The 17,871-nt window shown below is 41.9% G+C and overlaps 1 non-coding gene across 1 annotated transcript; it reads right to left on the reverse strand.

Annotated features, from left to right (window-relative positions):
• Positions 1–10,507: 10,507 nt before the first annotated feature.
• Positions 10,508–10,578, reverse strand: TRNAG-GCC. Its single transcript has one exon. It is a non-coding gene; the product is annotated as a tRNA-Gly (tRNA).
• Between the last annotated feature and the right edge of the window lie 7,293 nt (positions 10,579–17,871).

Below are 17,871 nucleotides of genomic sequence, written 5' to 3' on the forward strand. Positions count from 1 at the left end.
GATTCCATTCTAAAATCAATCAGTTTCAAAATAGAATCTCGCTGAATGCTATCGTTAGTATCAGAGTGGACTGTCAAATGTGGATTGAAACTTTAACTTTCAGTATATACTCTCACTGTCTCATAATAGGAGTCATATTTGATGTGTGTACAAGTTTTAAAAAGTGTAAAAAATAATGTGTTCAAAAGGTTAGTGGGATATGTGGTCCGCTTTTTATATTTTTTCATAATAAAATGCGAGTATATATAGTGGAATGCGTGACCTATTTACCATTTATGGTAAAAATAAAATGTACTGTAATTCTTATCGTGGGACGAACCAAAATGATAAAATATGAAAAAGGGAGTATAAATTGAGCCGGTTATTTCCTATTGCACTACTGTAGGCTGTAGCTGACACGTGTGAAAATATTGTTACTTTTGTTTTGAATTTAAAATGTGAATTTTCAGAATGGGGAGCTCAAGCGCATCACCGACGAGGAGTTTTTGCAATAACAACTATGGTCCTTAATTAATTGCTCGTGTTATGCAATATTATTCTAACTCTTTATTGCATTTATCATCATCATCATTTATCATGTATATTCGTTTCGTGCCAACTACGAGCTCTAACCACCGATCTATCTTCCCACCGACAGAGCAGAATCAGAAGCAGAAGATTTTGAGAGTAAGCAATGTACACACACACATGACATGGGGTTACGTTAATGGCCTCAGTATTCATTGCACATTTACTTAAAGATGGCTCTAACTCATAATTTAAGACTTGGAATTCATGACTGAATCACTACTCAACTACTCATAAAGTTCCAAAAAACATGCTACTATTGATGGAGTACGTACTAAACAAGCCCAACAGCAGTAAAGCCCAAGAAAGAGTATCAGTTCGGCATGACTAAAGAGTTCAGTTCGGCACAACCAAAGAGTTCGGCCCCAGCCTACAGCTCGGTAAAAGCCAACCGATCAAACTCTGCTCTCAGGTCGGCATCAAGCTCTACTCTCAGATCGGCAAAAGCTGCTCGGCAATAATTCAGCAGTTCGGTCTCAGTATTCGACCGAACTGGGAGATAGTGGACTCATGCAGAACCTCCACGACCTCCACTACACCCACGATCTATTTAGTGGTGTCAAGCAGTCATTAACTCATGCAGGATAGTGGACCCATGCAAGATCGCCACGATCTCCACGACATCCACTGCCTAGTAAATAGCTGCATGCCACGATCTTGGTCCTTGGTATAAATAAGAACCTAGATCAAATAGATAGGGTTAGCTTCTAGACATTCTCTCGATCTCTAGAGAAAAATACAAAATAGCAAGTCTGTATTGTAAGCTGTAGAAAACAGATCAAGCAATACAACTCTGCCCTCTTTTCTTCCCGTGGACGTAGATTTACCTCAGTAAATCGAACCACGTAAATTCTCTGTGTCGTGATCTGCATTTTCCTGCATTCATCACTAACATCAGAAATTCGCCGACTCATCACTGGCGCCGTCTGTGGGAAAAAGAGAACCAAATTTGTGATAAAGCGAATTTTTGACCCTTTTTTTTACCCCAAAAAAATGCATACCAGATCACATAACACCCATAATACCGTTCGTGATAACCGTGAGGAAGCTAGTCCAGCTCGCAGGTCTGAAAAACGGCCTCGGGAGACATCTACCTCCGGTTCTCACGAAGAAGGAACAAGCCACTCCAGGAGTCATCGCACCGAGTCTTCCCAGCAGCCCGATTTAAATGAAGCTGTCAAGCTGTTCTTGGCCGAGAAGCAGGAGGAGTTCTTAACCTTCCTGCAGAAGAGCCAACAGCCGGAGAAGACAACGACGGATTCTCCCTCCTCGTCTAGGCATGAAAGTCACTACCGCAGTAGTGACGTGTCTTCCAGGAGAAAGAATCCTCAACCCCGACATGTTCCTGTTCCTCCTCGGTACCGGAACCACAGGAGAACTCCATCTCCTCCGTACCGAAGAGATGTCGGGTTCGCCATGTACGGAGCATTAAAGACTCCGTTCTCGGACGATATCACCCGAACTCCTTTGCCGCGGAACTACCGAACTCCGTCGATAACCTATGACGGACTCGTGGGTCCTCATGACTTCTTGGGACGCTATCAGTATAATATGGCGAACCAGGGTCTCAATGAGGTCCACATGTGCAAGCTGTTCCCCGAGCTGCTCATTGGGAACGCCAGAAGGTGGTTCGACAGCCTTCCTCAAGGCAGCATTAGATCCTACCGAGATCTAATGGATGCTTTCCACCGGAGGTTCTTTCAGAAAGCGGAAGCCCGGATCACTTCGGCTCAGCTGCTTTCCATTCGTCAAGGTCGCGACGAAAAAATCAGCGACTTTATGACAAGATTCCACAAGGAATGCCTGCAAGTAGACGATCTCAACGATCTGCTTATCATCTCGGCATTCCAAAATGGAATCCTGCCCGGAGCTCTCTACAGGAAGCTCGTTGAGTGCGGTCCGCAGACAGCTCAGGAAATGTGGGACATTGCGGACCAGTACTCCCGGGCCGATGAGGCAGACCGTCGCAAACGGTCGTTAGACAGCTCATCGTCCCGAGAAGACAGAAGGAAGCCCGATCATAGCGATCGGGGGCATCCTCGCCGGACTCCATTTGAAAGAATTCAAAAGGCTCCGGTGCAAGACAGATTGGGACCCCGTCTCAATCCCGAGAAGCCGCCCGCTCAGTTCGTACCGCTGAACAAGTCAAGAGCGGAAATTTTCGAACTACATTCCGATATGTTCGAAAGACCAAAGCGGATGACGAAATCAGCCGCACGGCGACCTCAGGATCAATATTGCTCCTTCCATCAAACCCACGGTCACGATACCGAGGAATGCCGAGATTTGGCTGCAGGTATTGATGTTCTTGTGAAAACAGGAACGTTAAAAAAATACCAAAGCAAGCAGCCGAAAAAGAACAAAAGGCAGAGAGGTGCGAACTGCAATCCTCAGGATCCGAAAAAGCATGAGGATTCCGAAGACGACGACGAGCCGCAATATGATGGAGTAATCCAGACTATTGATGCTCTCCCTGCCGGGAAGACTAAGTCGTCCCTAAAAGCAGAACGCAGAGGTTCCAATCAAGAGGAGCCCACACATAAAAGGCTGAAGAAAGACGAAGTGATTACATTTTCAGATGCCGATCCCGTCCCAGCCATCTCTCCTCACCAAGACGCTATTGTCATTCACGCCGGAGTGGCAAACAAACTGATCCACAGAGTATTTGTGGATACAGGAGCGTCAGTCAGCATTCTTTTTAAAGAATGTTTCGATAAAATGGAAGTGGATCCAGCTCGGCTCAGTCCGGCTCCACTTCCTCTGAAAAGTTTCGCCCAGGAGGACACCCGCCCTGAAGGTATTATCAGCCTTCCGATCACGGTGGGAAAAGCGCCTACAAGCTCCAATACGATGATCGAGTTCTTTGTGGTGAAAGCTCGGTCCCCGTACAACATCATCCTGGGGAGAGACTGGCTCAACACAGTTCGGGCCGTTTGCTCTACTTATCACCTCACCATCAAGATCCCCACTAAAGGTGGGATAGCGGTCATCCGAGGTGATCAAAAGAGAGCAAAAGAATGTCTGCAGATTGCGCTTAAAAGTGCCGAGCAATCAGTTCGGCACCATCAAGCATAGCAATCACAGCAACCGGAGTCAAAGGCAAGCGAGATGACCGAAGTCACTTCAGAGCCGAACTCAATGACCGTTCAGTTATACGAAGATGATCCATCCAGAACGGTCAAGATCGGCTTCGCAGGAACGCCTCTACTCCGGGAAAAGACCATTCAGCTCCTCAAGGAGTACAAAGATGTCTTTGCATGGTCTCCGTTGGACATAACCGGAGTGCCCCCCGAGGTAATCACTCATCGGTTAAATATTGATCCTTCAATCCGGCCAGTAAAACAGAAGCAAAGACTCTTTGCGGCAGAAAGAAGCCAAGTCATCTATGACGAAGTCCGCCAATTACTAAAAGCGGATGTACTATTCGAGGTGAAATATCCTTCCTGGGTGGCCAATCCTGTGATGATCAAGAAAAAAGAAGGAGGATGGCGGATGTGCATAGATTTTACCGATCTAAACAAGCACTGTCCTAAAGATTGCTATCCCCTTCCGAATATAGATAAAAAAGTAGAAGCTTTGATCGGCTTCGAAATTTTCTGTTTTCTTGATTTATACAAAGGATATCACCAAGTATTGATGGATGAGAGTGACGCTCCGAAAACAGCTTTCATTACCGATTTCGGCATTTTCGCTTATAAAAAGATGCCATTCGGTTTAAAGAATGCCGGAGCCACTTATCAAAGGATGGTAGACAAGCTTTTTCGGCACCTGATTGGAAAGGAGGTCGAAGTGTATGTTGACGATATAGTCGTCAAAAGCAAAAGCACTTCGGAGTACGAGCACAACCTCAAGTCCACTCTCAACGTGCTCAAGAAAGCCAACCTCAAACTTAATCCCCAAAAGTGTACCTTTTTGGTAGATTCGGGAAAGTTTCTGGGTTGTTGGGTTTCAAAGGACGGACTCAAGGCAAACCCTTCAAAAGTTCAAGTCGTTCAGAACATGGCAATGCCGAAGTCCATACATGACGTGCAAAGGCTAACCGGATGTCTAGCCGCACTGAATCGATTCCTTTCCCAAGCAGCCGAAAAGCAACTGCCGTTCTTCAAGGTGTTGAAAAAGGCACCAAAGTTCGAGTGGGGAGCCGAGCAGAAAAAGGCCTTTGACGAGCTCAAAAGTTATCTAGCCAAGCTTCCTATTCTCTCTGCTCCAACCGAAGCCGAAGTAATATTCTTATACTTAGCGGCATCAGATCAAACCATCAGCGCAGTGCTTGTACGAGAAGAAGGCCTAAAGCAGTTTCCCATCTACTTTACAAGCCGAGCATTAAGAGGTCCAGAAACAAGGTATCAACCTCTGGAAAAAATTGCTCTGGCGTTAGTAAATGCAGCAAGGAGACTGCGGCCATACTTCTATGCTCACAAGGTATGCGTCTTAACCGATCTGCCTCTTCGGCAAGTTTTGACCAAGCCAGAAGCATCAGGCAGAATCGCCAAATGGGCCATAGAGCTGGGAGAACACTCAATCGAGTACCTACCTCGGAAAGCCATCAAGGGACAAGCCTTGGCAGATTTTCTTACAGAGGCCAAGTTCGATCAAGCAATCCCTGTCATTGCCGAACAGAAAAATTCTGCCAATGCCGAACTAGCACAGCCCTTGGAATCCGAGGTAGAGCCGCCAGACTGCTGGAGCGCATTCGTAGATGGAGCTTCAAACAAGATGGGAAGTGGAGCTGGTATTTTACTCGTCGCTCCCGACGGACACGAGGTAACCTACTCACTTCGGTTCCTATTCCCCACTACTAATAATGAAGCCGAGTACGAAGCCCTCCTTGCCGGACTCCAGTTAGCGCAAAGTCTGCTCGTCAAATCTCTCAAAGTCCATTGTGATTCACAAGTCATAGTAAATCACATGTTTGGTACAAGTGAAGCTCGTGACGAGAGAATGAAGAAGTATTTGGACAAAGCGCAAAGCATCAGCCGAAGTTTCTCCTATTTTCGGATAATCCGCGTCCCCAGGGCGGAAAATAGCCGAGCAGATACCTTAAGTAAGTTGGCCTCAGATCCGAGCTCAAAGGCGGAAGAATTAATGCATCGAAGCATTGATGAAGCCGAGGTACATTCAGTATCCAGCTCGCCGAACTGGATGACGCCGATCTTGCAGTATCTGGATCAAGGACAATTGCCCGAGGATAAGAGAGAAGCTCGGAAGATCACGTGCCGAGCACTTCGGTACGAACTTCATGAAGGAGTCCTCTTTAGAAAGTCTTACCTCCAGCCGTTATTGCGGTGCGTAGGACCAGAAGAGACGGACTACATCCTCAGAGAAGTTCATGAAGGATCGTGCGGCAGCCACATCGGAGCTAGAGCTTTAGCTAAAAAAGTTCTAAGATGGGGATATTATTGGCCAACCTTGGTACAAGAAGCAGTGCAGCTCGTCAAGACATGCCCGAAGTGCCAAATCCATGCAAATATCCCAAGGATGCCGCAGACCGATCTATCCACTATGCAAAGCCCTTGGCCTTTCATGCAATGGGGCATAGACATAGTGGGACCACTTCCTCAAGCTCCGCGGCAAATGAAATTCCTAATCGTTGCCGTGGACTACTTTACGAAGTGGGTGGAAGCTGAACCATTAGCTACGATAACGAGCTCGAAGGCATTGGATTTCGTCTGGAAGAACATAGTGTGCCGATTTGGCATACCCCACATCCTCATCTCGGATAACGGGACTCAGTTCACCGACAAGACGTTCAAGAATTGGTGCCAAGAGCTGAATATTCAACAGCGGTTCACTTCGGTCTCTCATCCACAAGCAAACGGACAAACGGAGGTAACAAATCGTATCCTGGTGAAAGGGTTAAAAGCTCGGTTAGAACAAGCCAAAGGACAATGGGTAGAAAATCTCCCTCAAGTCCTATGGTCCTACCGAACTACACCCACAACCTCCAACGGTGAAACTCCGTACAGTCTTGTGTACGGCACTGAAGCCGTGATTCCGGTGGAGATCGGCGTACCCAGTCCCCGAACTCTAAATTTCTCCTCAGAAATGAATGACGACGGACTGAGAGCCGAGCTAGATCTTGCCGAAGAAAGAAGAGAATTGGCATGCATAAAAGCAGCCAAGTACAAGGAGCAAGTAGCCCGGTATTACAACCAAAGGGTGAAGAAGCTACAATTTCAAGTGGGAGATCTCGTCTTGAGAAACAACGAAGTCAGCCGAGCAGAAAAGCTGGGCAAGCTCGAACCCACATGGGAAGGTCCGTATCGGGTGTCAGAAGTCCTCGGCAAAGGGTCTTACAAATTGGCTCACATGTCAGGAGAACAGGTACCCCGAACATGGCACATTTCCAACCTCAAAAAGTTCCATTTGTAAGAGACAGTCCAGTCAGTCAGTCTTGAGTCTTGTTCAGTCAATGTGCTTTATTTGGTTTACTTGGTCTTTATTTGTCTCTGTGCGTTTTGTCTACATGCGTTTTGTCTCTCTGTGCGTGTCGTCTCTTACAAATGTTACTGGGGTATCTTGTTCTTCGAAGGCTGATCCCCTTCTTAGAACATATACAAGCTAAACAATTGTGAGTCAAAGCTTCTACAGAAGATACAAGACCTCAATTCAGCTTAAACAAGCAGTTCGTCTGAAACGAGCTGCAATAAGCCAACGATTGTGAGTCAAAGCTTCTACAGAAGATACAAGACCTCAATTCAGCTTAAACAAGCAGTTCGTCTGAAACGAGCTGCAACAAGCCAACGATTGTGAGTCAAAGCTTCTACAGAGGATACAAGACCACAATTCGGCTTAAAAACCAAGCACTTCGTCTGAAACGAACTGCAACAAAAGTCTGATTCACGCGATAAAACTTGCCTGAATTAGGACAAGGGAAAGTCCGATCCACGCGATAAAACTCGCCGAATTAGGACAAGGGAAAGTCCGATCCCCAAATTAGGACAACGGAAAGTCCGATCCGAGCGATAAAACTCGCCAAATTAGGACACAAGCTTAGTCCGGTCAAAGATGTTTATTTCATCAGACCAAAAGACGAGTCCGGTCAAAGATGTTTATTTCATCAGACCAAAGACGAGTCCGGTCAAAGAAGAGTTCACTTCATCAGACCAAGGACAAACATCAACTTACCCCGTACCATTATCCAGAATGCCGAAGTGATTCACTTCGCTTTTCGGGGGGGGTAGTGATGGAGTACGTACTAAACAAGCCCAACAGCAGTAAAGCCCAAGAAAGAGTATCAGTTCGGCATGACTAAAGAGTTCAGTTCGGCACAACCAAAGAGTTCGGCCCCAGCCTACAGCTCGGTAAAAGCCAACCGATCAAACTCTGCTCTCAGGTCGGCATCAAGCTCTACTCTCAGATCGGCAAAAGCTGCTCGGCAATAATTCAGCAGTTCGGTCTCAGTATTCGACCGAACTGGGAGATAGTGGACTCATGCAGAACCTCCACGACCTCCACTACACCCACGATCTATTTAGTGGTGTCAAGCAGTCATTAACTCATGCAGGATAGTGGACCCATGCAAGATCGCCACGATCTCCACGACATCCACTGCCTAGTAAATAGCTGCATGCCACGATCTTGGTCCTTGGTATAAATAAGAACCTAGATCAAATAGATAGGGTTAGCTTCTAGACATTCTCTCGATCTCTAGAGAAAAATACAAAATAGCAAGTCTGTATTGTAAGCTGTAGAAAACAGATCAAGCAATACAACTCTGCCCTCTTTTCTTCCCGTGGACGTAGATTTACCTCAGTAAATCGAACCACGTAAATTCTCTGTGTCGTGATCTGCATTTTCCTGCATTCATCACTAACATCAGAAATTCGCCGACTCATCACCTATAATTTTCCACCACGTAATTTTTCCCATTTTTGAATAAAGTATAAGTGCATTGTATCTCCTTGTAATTTGGGAATATTCATTTTCTAGTCATAACTACTTACTTCATTGAGCACAAGCCAGAAAAAGAAAAAAAGCTTTGAACAAGCGTGAAAAAGAAGTCAAAAGTTATATCTTGATCTAAATCTTGTACGGTGGTACTACATCACTTTGTAATCATGAATCACATCTATTAGATTTCACAATTTGACAGGGCTATAGACAAGGGCGGACGCAAAAATCGTCACGTATAGGGGCTATTTTATAAAAAAAATTATTTAAACTATATTCATGTATTATTTAGCTCATATATAGGGGCTTTTGTATAAGAATTTGCATAAAATTAGTATGAATTAATAAAATTTACAAAGAAAAAATATTAAAAATCCTATTTACCAAGGGATTAAGCCCCTAGACCCTCCCATGTGTGTCCGCCCATGGCTATAGATTTATGCAAATAAACATATAGATAGGTGAGTGCTTCATAATATTGACTATCATATGTCACTATAAACCGGGATGAAAATTTGCTAGTGATAACAAATTATGAAGTTGGATCGTAAATAGATCAACCTGATAACGACCTAATCTGGATCATACCTATCTGAACACTAAACCGACTTGTTACATTCAAATCCGAACATGATCCCCACACGACATGAATTCGTTAACGACACGATATAGTATGAGTTGAGACGATACGATAACAATCAGAATTTGATTTACACATTTATAAGTTAAACCTTATTTACAGGATTAAAACCTCATAGTACATTATTAAACCTAATTTACACTAATCCAATAAAGACTTATTAATCCAGTCCAAAAATATAATTATCAAATTCTTAACAAGTCATCCCAACAAAGGCACAAATTTAATAAAAATTTTATTCAAACTCATTAATTTCATATGTGATCGTGTCAAATTTTCATGTCATATCGAAAATAGTTACAAAACAAAATGTTTGGTGGGCCTAAGCCCCCTCCCTTCTTAAATGGCTCCTATCACCTAGACATAAAAGATTTATACAACAGGACGATGAAAGAGATAACATGATAGGGGCAGCCTATAAGAAGATATGAAATTCTAATTTATAGACTTGCAAAGAAAAGAATAGACGAGTGATTAAATAGTAGACTTTTGGGTTCTGACAATGCAATGCATAAAAGAAATGAGGCAGTGCAGAGAGGCCCCAATGAATCAATGCATTGAGTATGATAGTAAAAGAAATGAACATTATAGCAGAATACATGTTACATTTAAGAAATGGACATTCTATCAGAATACATGTTACATCTAAGTAAATGCAACAACCATTTCTATGACTGCCTTGTTTTTAATAGTAGTATCTTTTTTTGTAACACTGAATTTCGAGAAATCGCATTACTCTATAATATAATTATTACTAGTATATTAGCTACATCCAAAAGATAAATATAATTATTTACAGTAGGCCAATCACTTACAACCACAAACTTTTTTTTCCAGGTTCAGTCTTGCTTTGTTCAAAGATAAATCCATTAAAACAATGTCCACCCACTTACAAAATACATTATTTATATATATTCCATTGAATGGAAAAGAAAATACCCAAGTATATATTCCATTGAGTAGAAAAATGAGTGGATGTAGAGTAAGGCTCAGAATTGGAGAAATCAGTCCAATACCTACATTACACAACACGGTGTCTTCCCACAAATTTTCATTCATTTCCTGTTGACAAATTTAGGAACAAAAATGTATTTTTCATGTTTACTAGAGTATGTAATATTATAGTTTATGGTGTCAAGATACAAAAAAAAAGTAAACATATTATGTTCTTTTAGTTCAGCATAATAGGAAGGAGACCATCAATCATATGACATGACATACAACTAGTTGATTTAGTTTTAATAAACGTGGCTTTATGATAAAACAAAAAAGCAGCAAACAATGGTTAAAATGATCTACTTGTATTTTGGTACATGTGATATTTGTTTTTTGATAATAAAAAATACTATCAAATAAAAATAAAAACATAAGCTCAGATGCGATTGCAAATAAGCCAAAAAATGATATTGCACCAGCCGGGAATCGAACCCGGGTCTGTACCGTGGCAGGGTACTATTCTACCACTAGACCACTGGTGCCTGATGCTTTGTGTTTCTGACTGATTATTTTAAATGGTATTCGTTTGTTTGTTATTGTATAATTTAGGTCATCTTCAATGCTAAGAGAAAGAGGAAATTAGGAATCCATTCAAAGGTATGTATCGACTTCATTAAGCAATGACATTTTATTTCTCATATTTTGTCTGCTTGTATTAGTAAGAAGAAATGACACAGATGATTGCTATTAGACTAGTGTCAAAATTAATAAATGTGTTGATTGAATGACACAGATGATTGCTATTTCCAGTCCACACAATTATTTAATTTGGTCCTAACACTCTGGATTTAATTTAAGCCCCAAACTTGATATTATTAAGCCCAAATCCTAAAAAAGAGATCCAAGAACCTTAGTCCAAATCAAGAAATCGGCGCTTCCCAATCCCAATCTGTCTCTGATACTCTTCATTTTCTCGAATATGAAGATCTTAACATCTTCAGGCCTGTAGGTCCGTGATGTAAAATATGACTCAAATGTCCCCATATGTTCATTGTGATTTCTCATATTCCAACGGCTACATTAATCTGACAGCCCAGATTTAAATCTACTAACTCTTCTAGATCGAACGGCTACTGAAACGCGTCAGCTCGAGTTGAGCTCGATGCTTGATTTCTTCACTAGATTCAATCCGATTCCAGCTGATCATTGAGCTAACATAACACTAACAATCTCCACCTTGATTGCTCAATCACCATGCTTCTCCAGCCTGCATAAATTCACCAAGCTCATGCAAAGCTGGAACTTTTCCTTTGGCAAAGGTTTGGTAAGCATATCCTCAGGGTTCTTCGAAGTATGCATCTTGAACACCTTAACCCTTCCATTTTCTATCTCTTCCCTGATAAAGTGTAAGCGCGCATCTATGTGCTTGCTCTTCTCGTGGTATACTTGATGCTTAGCTAAACTCATAGCACTTTGGTTATCACAACCAATGCTCACTGCTTCCTGCACCAGACCAAGATCTCCTAGCATTCCCTTGAGCCAAAAGCTCTCTTTTACAGCTGAGGTGAGTGAAATGTACTCCGCCTCTGTAGTAGATAGAGCTACCACACTTTGAAGGTTCGACTTCCAACTCATTGCAGAGCCAAACATAGTGAAAATGTATCATGATTGTGACTTTCTGGTGTCAATGTTACCAGCAAAGTCTGAGTCACAAAATCCCATCAACACATCCCCTTGATCATCATAATCTCCTCTGAACAAAATCCCATAATCTGATGCACCCTTTAGATACCTCAAGAACTATTTAAGTGCTACCCAGTGCTCCCTACCATGATCTGACATAAAACCGGGATGTCACACTAATGGCTTGTGAGATGTCTGGCCTTGTGCTTATCATAGCATACATTATGCTACCAACAATATTAGCATAAGGGATCTTCTTCATTTCTCTAGCTTCACCTTCAGTTTGTGGCTTTTGAGCAGCAGACAACTTGAAATGAATGGCTAATGGAATTGTGACTTCTCTGATATTCTCCACCTTAAACCTCTTTAACATTCTGAAAATGTAGTCATTCTGTGTTAGCCACAATCTTCCTTTCTTTCTGTCTCTCAAAATATTCATACCAAGTATCTTTCTTGCTGCTCCCAAATCTTTCATTTCAAAAGCTGACTTGAGATCATCTTTAACCTCATGTACATCACTCATCTTTTCCCCAGCCACTAACATATCATCAACTTACAATAGAAGATAGGCTACTGGAACCCCTTTCTTCTTCTTGATGTACACACAACCATCATATTTGGATCTGACAAATCCATTTTTTAGCACATGAGCATCAAAAGTCATATGCCACTGCCTACTTGCTTGCTTCAAACCATAAATGCTTTTTCTGAGCAGACAAACCTTGCCTTCTTCTCCAGGCTTCACAAACCCTTCTGGTTGTGCCATGTATATGGTTTCCTCCAAGCTTCCATGTAAGAACACTGTCTTGACATCAAGCTGCTCTAATTCCCAGTTTCTTCTTGCTACTAAAGCTAGCAACATTCTGATGGAGGCATGTTTTACCACAGGTGAAAAGACTTATGTGAAATTAATTCCCCCTTCCTATGTAAATCCTCTAGCCACTAATCTGGCCTTGAATCTTATCTTCTCAGCTTCTGACGAAGAGGATTCCAATTTCTTTTTGAAAATCCACTTGCAACTGATCACCTTTCTGCCATCAGGTTTCTCAACAAGTACTCAAGTCCCATTTTTCAACAGAGACTCAATCTCTTCTATCATTGCTTTCATCCATTTTTCTCATTCCTTGCTGCTCATTGCATCTCTATATGTGGCTGGCTCTGAGTATTCCACCTTCTCAGCCACACATAAAGCATAAACCAACATTTATGAGTCAGCAAACTTATCTGGCACTTTAGACACCCTTCTGGCTCTATCTCTTGCAAGCATCCAATCTCTCAACTCCTCTGCACTTCCTTGAAATGGTTTCTCAGGATCAGGTGCTTCTACTCCAATATCTGATCCCTCTGACTCCACCTAAGAATCATCATTATTTACAGCTTGCCCATCTAATGCAACCTGCTGATTTTTCAATAAAGGCATTTCTGACTTGGTGAATATGACTTCTCTACTCACTATAACCTTGTGATTTCCAGGCTCAATACACCATAGCCTATATCCTTTAACACCTGATTGATACCCCAACATCATACACCTTAAAGCCCTAGCATCAAGCTTTCCTTGTTTTAGGTGAGCAAAGGCTTTACAGCAAAAAATCCTAAGATGGTTGTATTCTGAATGTCTTCCATACCATCTCATGTCTGGAGTCTCTCCGTTAATGCTGGATGAGGGGAACATATTCAACAATTTCACAGCAGTAGAGGCTGCTTCAGCCTAGAACTTCTTCTCCATTCCAGAGGCAAGCAACATACATCTAACTTTTTTCCAGAATTGTTCTATTGGCTCTTTCTGCCACACCATTTTGTTGAGGATTCAGGGGGACAGTCCTATGCCTCTTGATTCCCCTGTCTTTGTAATAGCTATCAAATTCCTTAAACAAAAACTTCAATCCATTATCAGTTCTAAGGCATTTAAGCTTCACATTCTTCTCTCTTTCTACCTCAACACACCACTGTGTAAAATATCTGAAGGCCTCATACTTCTCTTTTAGAATGTAAATCCAACACTTCCTAGAGAAATCATCTATAATACTCATATAGTATCTACCTCCACCAACTGAATTCACAGAGGCTGGCTCCCATAGATCAGAGTGTGCATAATCAAGAGGTGAGTTGGATGTGTGTTTACCTGCAGGATAGGGAAACTTCTTTGATTTTCCCAGAATACACTCATCACATGGAGTGTTATCCTTCTCATCTGCTCCTTGAATCACCCCTTTCTTTATCAATTCCTTTACACTGCCCTCTGCAGGATGCCCCAACCTTTTATGCCATAATCTGACAGTCTCAAGTCTTCACAATATGAACTTCACCTTGTATGACCTTCTGAACTGTAGCAATCAAGTAATATAGGTTGCCTCTCCTCTCAGCAGACATGACCACCTTTTGATTCTTCATTACTGTCATCTTTCCATCTGCAGAACAAAATGTACAGCATTTTCTTTCAAGAGAGGCAAGAGATATCAAGTTTCTCTTGACTTCTGGGATGTATCTAACATCATGCAACTTCTTGATGGAGACATCTGCCATTTCAATCTCACAGAGATCCAATCCCTTTGACATGACAGACTACATTGTTTCCCAGAACCACAGTACCAGTGCACTCTTGAATCTCCTCAAACCAACTCAGATTAGGACTCATATGAAAGCTACATCCGGAGTCCATTATCCAGGAACCTCCATCCTTCTTCACCTCCATAATGTTGAGGGCATCTGGAGTGTCATTTTCCTCAACACAATCAGTAGAATTTGCAGCCTTTCCTCCACCACTCGCCTGCTTTCTCTTCCAAGCATAACAATCTTTCTTGAGGTGCCCCAGCTTCTTACATCAATGGCATGATTGAGTTTCTTTCTGATCAGAAGATGAAGGCTTCGAATTCTCTATGTCTTTCTTGCTAAACTTCTTCCCTTTAAACTTCTTGATGCTCAAACTCTCTGGAGTAGGATCCTGCACTTTTGCAGTCGACTTGTGCATATCCTTTGCTCTCAAGGCTGATTGGACCTCAAGCAACGTGATGGTCCTCTCACGGCCATACATGATTGCATCTCAAAGCTGATCATACGCCTTTGGAAGCGCATTGAGAAGCAAGATTGCTTTATCTTCATCTCCTATAGTAACATCGATATTCTCAAGATCGTCCACCGCTTTGTTAAAATCCTCCAACTGCTCAAGAACACGTTTCTCCTCCAAGAATCGATAGGAATAGAGGCGTTGCTTCATGTAGAGTCTGTTGGCGAGCGACTTCGTCATGTAAAGATCTTCTAATTTGGCGAGCACACCGGCCACAGTGGTCTCATTCGACACCTCTCGGAGCACCTTATCGCCCAGACACAGAACAACGGCGCTATGCGTCTTCGCCTCAATTTCAGCCTTCTTCGCAGCTGCTTTCTTATCAAGATTGACCTTCGGCTTATCCTTGCTCTCGGCCTCCAACGCCGATGAAAACCCTTGTTGAATCAGCAATGCTCGCATCTTCACATGCCATAGGCCGAAGTCGTTCTTGCCAGTAAACTTTTCAGCTGGAAGCCATCTCTGATTTCGCATCGAATTGGATTCGTAATCCCTGATTGATTCGATTCAATCAATTCCCACCGGACGGCGCCAATTGTAAAGAATTGAATCCTTTTGCGAAAGCAAGATTAACAAGAACTAGCTACGAATTGAAGGATTGAAAAATTGTATATGAGAATCGGAAGAAATCTTATTAACTGAGAGAATTGTGTAATCGCATTACACACTTGAAGCAGATAATGAAATTGGGAAAGTGAAAAACAAACTTATAACAACCCCTAACTATTCCAACTGCTACATTAATCTGACGGCCCAGACTTAAAGCTACTAACTCTTCTAGATCGAACGGCTACTGAAACACGTCGGCTCGAGTTGAACTCGATGCTTGATTTCTTCACTAGATTCAATCCGATTCCAGCTGATCATTGAGCTATCATAACACTAACATTTCCTCTATGCAAGGAAATATAATAGGAATGTTGAACGAATCCACTCGCTCTTGCGCTAATACTCCCTGCACACATATTCAAACAATTAATGGACTATTACAAAATTGATACCCCATTAATTCACTTTTTTTTACCATAAAAATGGTAAATAGAATATAATACTCCACATAAAAGTGAGATTCGACATTCTCAACCCTCTTTCCCTTATATTTCTTAAAACGATATATACCTCTTTGACCATGTCGATGAGGATGGACTCGACAAAAGTAAACATCGAAGCCATACAATGCTGCACGTCTCTGCTAGGCACGACGGCCATGTTAAACAGCGTGAGCCCTCCGGCCGCGATCTACCGAGCCCTGCATCTGAAAAACACCTCCATGTCTTCCTCGAACTGGTCCTCGTAAGGCCTCGCCACCGCGTCGGAGGAGGAGGCGCCGCTGTAGTGGATTCTCGCGGCGTTCCAAGCAGGAGAGCCTTCCGCGGCCAGCCCCTCGGGCACCTTGGACAGCCAGTTGAGCGAGGCCAAGGAACAGGCGACGTGGACGGAAGAGGAAGGGAACAGCCTGCCGTAGAAGGAGCCCGCCACCGCATGCTCAGGAAGGGAGGCGAATAGAGTGTTGAAATCGTTGCCTATTCGGTCGTTGAACAAAGCTTGGAACTCGAGGCTTCGGTCGCACGGCGCCGATGATGGTGTTGGGCCCCACCGAACACCCGAGGTCGGCCACGACCAATGTGTTGGAATCGCACAACACCTTTGGTAGATCGAGGCTCTCCATCACTGCCTCTTTTATTACAATAAGTGCCGCATTTCTCTGTAGTTTTACAAACAAATTAATTAATTGAATCATATACTGTATAAAACACCTAAAATTGGAATAATTTAAGTGAACCTGCCATGTGGAGTTTCATCGGAGATATTGATCCGGCCATTACCAATTCTGCTATAGATTTCAGATATCTTCATATTCTATTTATAGTTAGTAGTATTACTCAAAGTAGTAAGTTGTTGTTCGTCAACTTTCCTTTTTAAAACTATATCGTACCTTACTTACGCATGATTCTACTCCCATACTACTTTTAAATATAATAAATCTAAATATTAACAATTTATGTTTTGCCGCATCTTCATTAACATTCATTTTTATAGAGGTTGACAATTGAACGCGTTTCTTACTTTGTTGGATCCCTCACCATTGATTGAAGGCGTAAATGATAAGGACTTGCATTATTTTATAACGCATAGTCTACCATGGTTTGAAGGCCCATATACTGTTTTTGGTAATACATCTCATCAATTTCACTAACTTTATGAAATTAATATTCTATGAAAGTAAGACTCACCTTCCACTATCTTTTTTCATTCACTTTTCATTATAATTTTTGAAAAATGTGAAAGAGACAAGATAAAATAAAAATAGCGTCCAACACGTACAAATCCTCAATTCCGACACACAATGTGAACTAGAGATGCCAAAGGTTCCTTGAGCCGGCAATTAACCGTGAAATCAGAACTGCCAATTACGATTTCAAACTGGAACCGCGATATTCAGTGTAAAGTGGATGATATAATCCAGCTGCACGTGAAGAAATGATGCATGGTGATTGCGTTAATTAATGATCACGAGATAGTATTTGAGTGAAATTATTTGCATAAAAGAGCAATGCTTCCTTTTCATAAATGTATATGTATAGATATATTTAGAGAGAGGGAAAATCTCATTTTTGTTAGTGGAGTGTGCAAAAGTATTTGACAAAGTGAACTTTCTATTTGAAATCTTATCCCACATTGTTGCTTCTTTGCAGAGTAAGAAAGACAAATATGCTATTATTATAAAAGATTAAGGGTCACTTGTATATACGGAATTGGAATTCTGTGTTATTGAATTATAATTCAATTTCAAATATTTTACTTAGATAAAAATAATGTAATTGATATGGAAGTGTTTGTGTGTGTATGTTGTCTGTGTACAATGTGTGTATAGTGTGTTAATGTGCATAATTTTAACAATTTATAATTCCAATTATCTACTTTTTGATGTGGAATTCAAATTGTGGAAATTGAGAAGAATAAGGATTGTAATTTAGTTCTAACTTCTGTTTTTTTTACGGTAACAAACATCGAACTTGAAACGGAAGGCCCTAATTCTAATTCTGCAAGCCAAAAAGCTTTGATATGCTAATGACAATTACTC

Source organism: Salvia splendens, chromosome 11, assembly GCF_004379255.2.
Source record: "Salvia splendens isolate huo1 chromosome 11, SspV2, whole genome shotgun sequence".
Taxonomy (NCBI): Eukaryota; Viridiplantae; Streptophyta; class Magnoliopsida; order Lamiales; family Lamiaceae; genus Salvia; species Salvia splendens.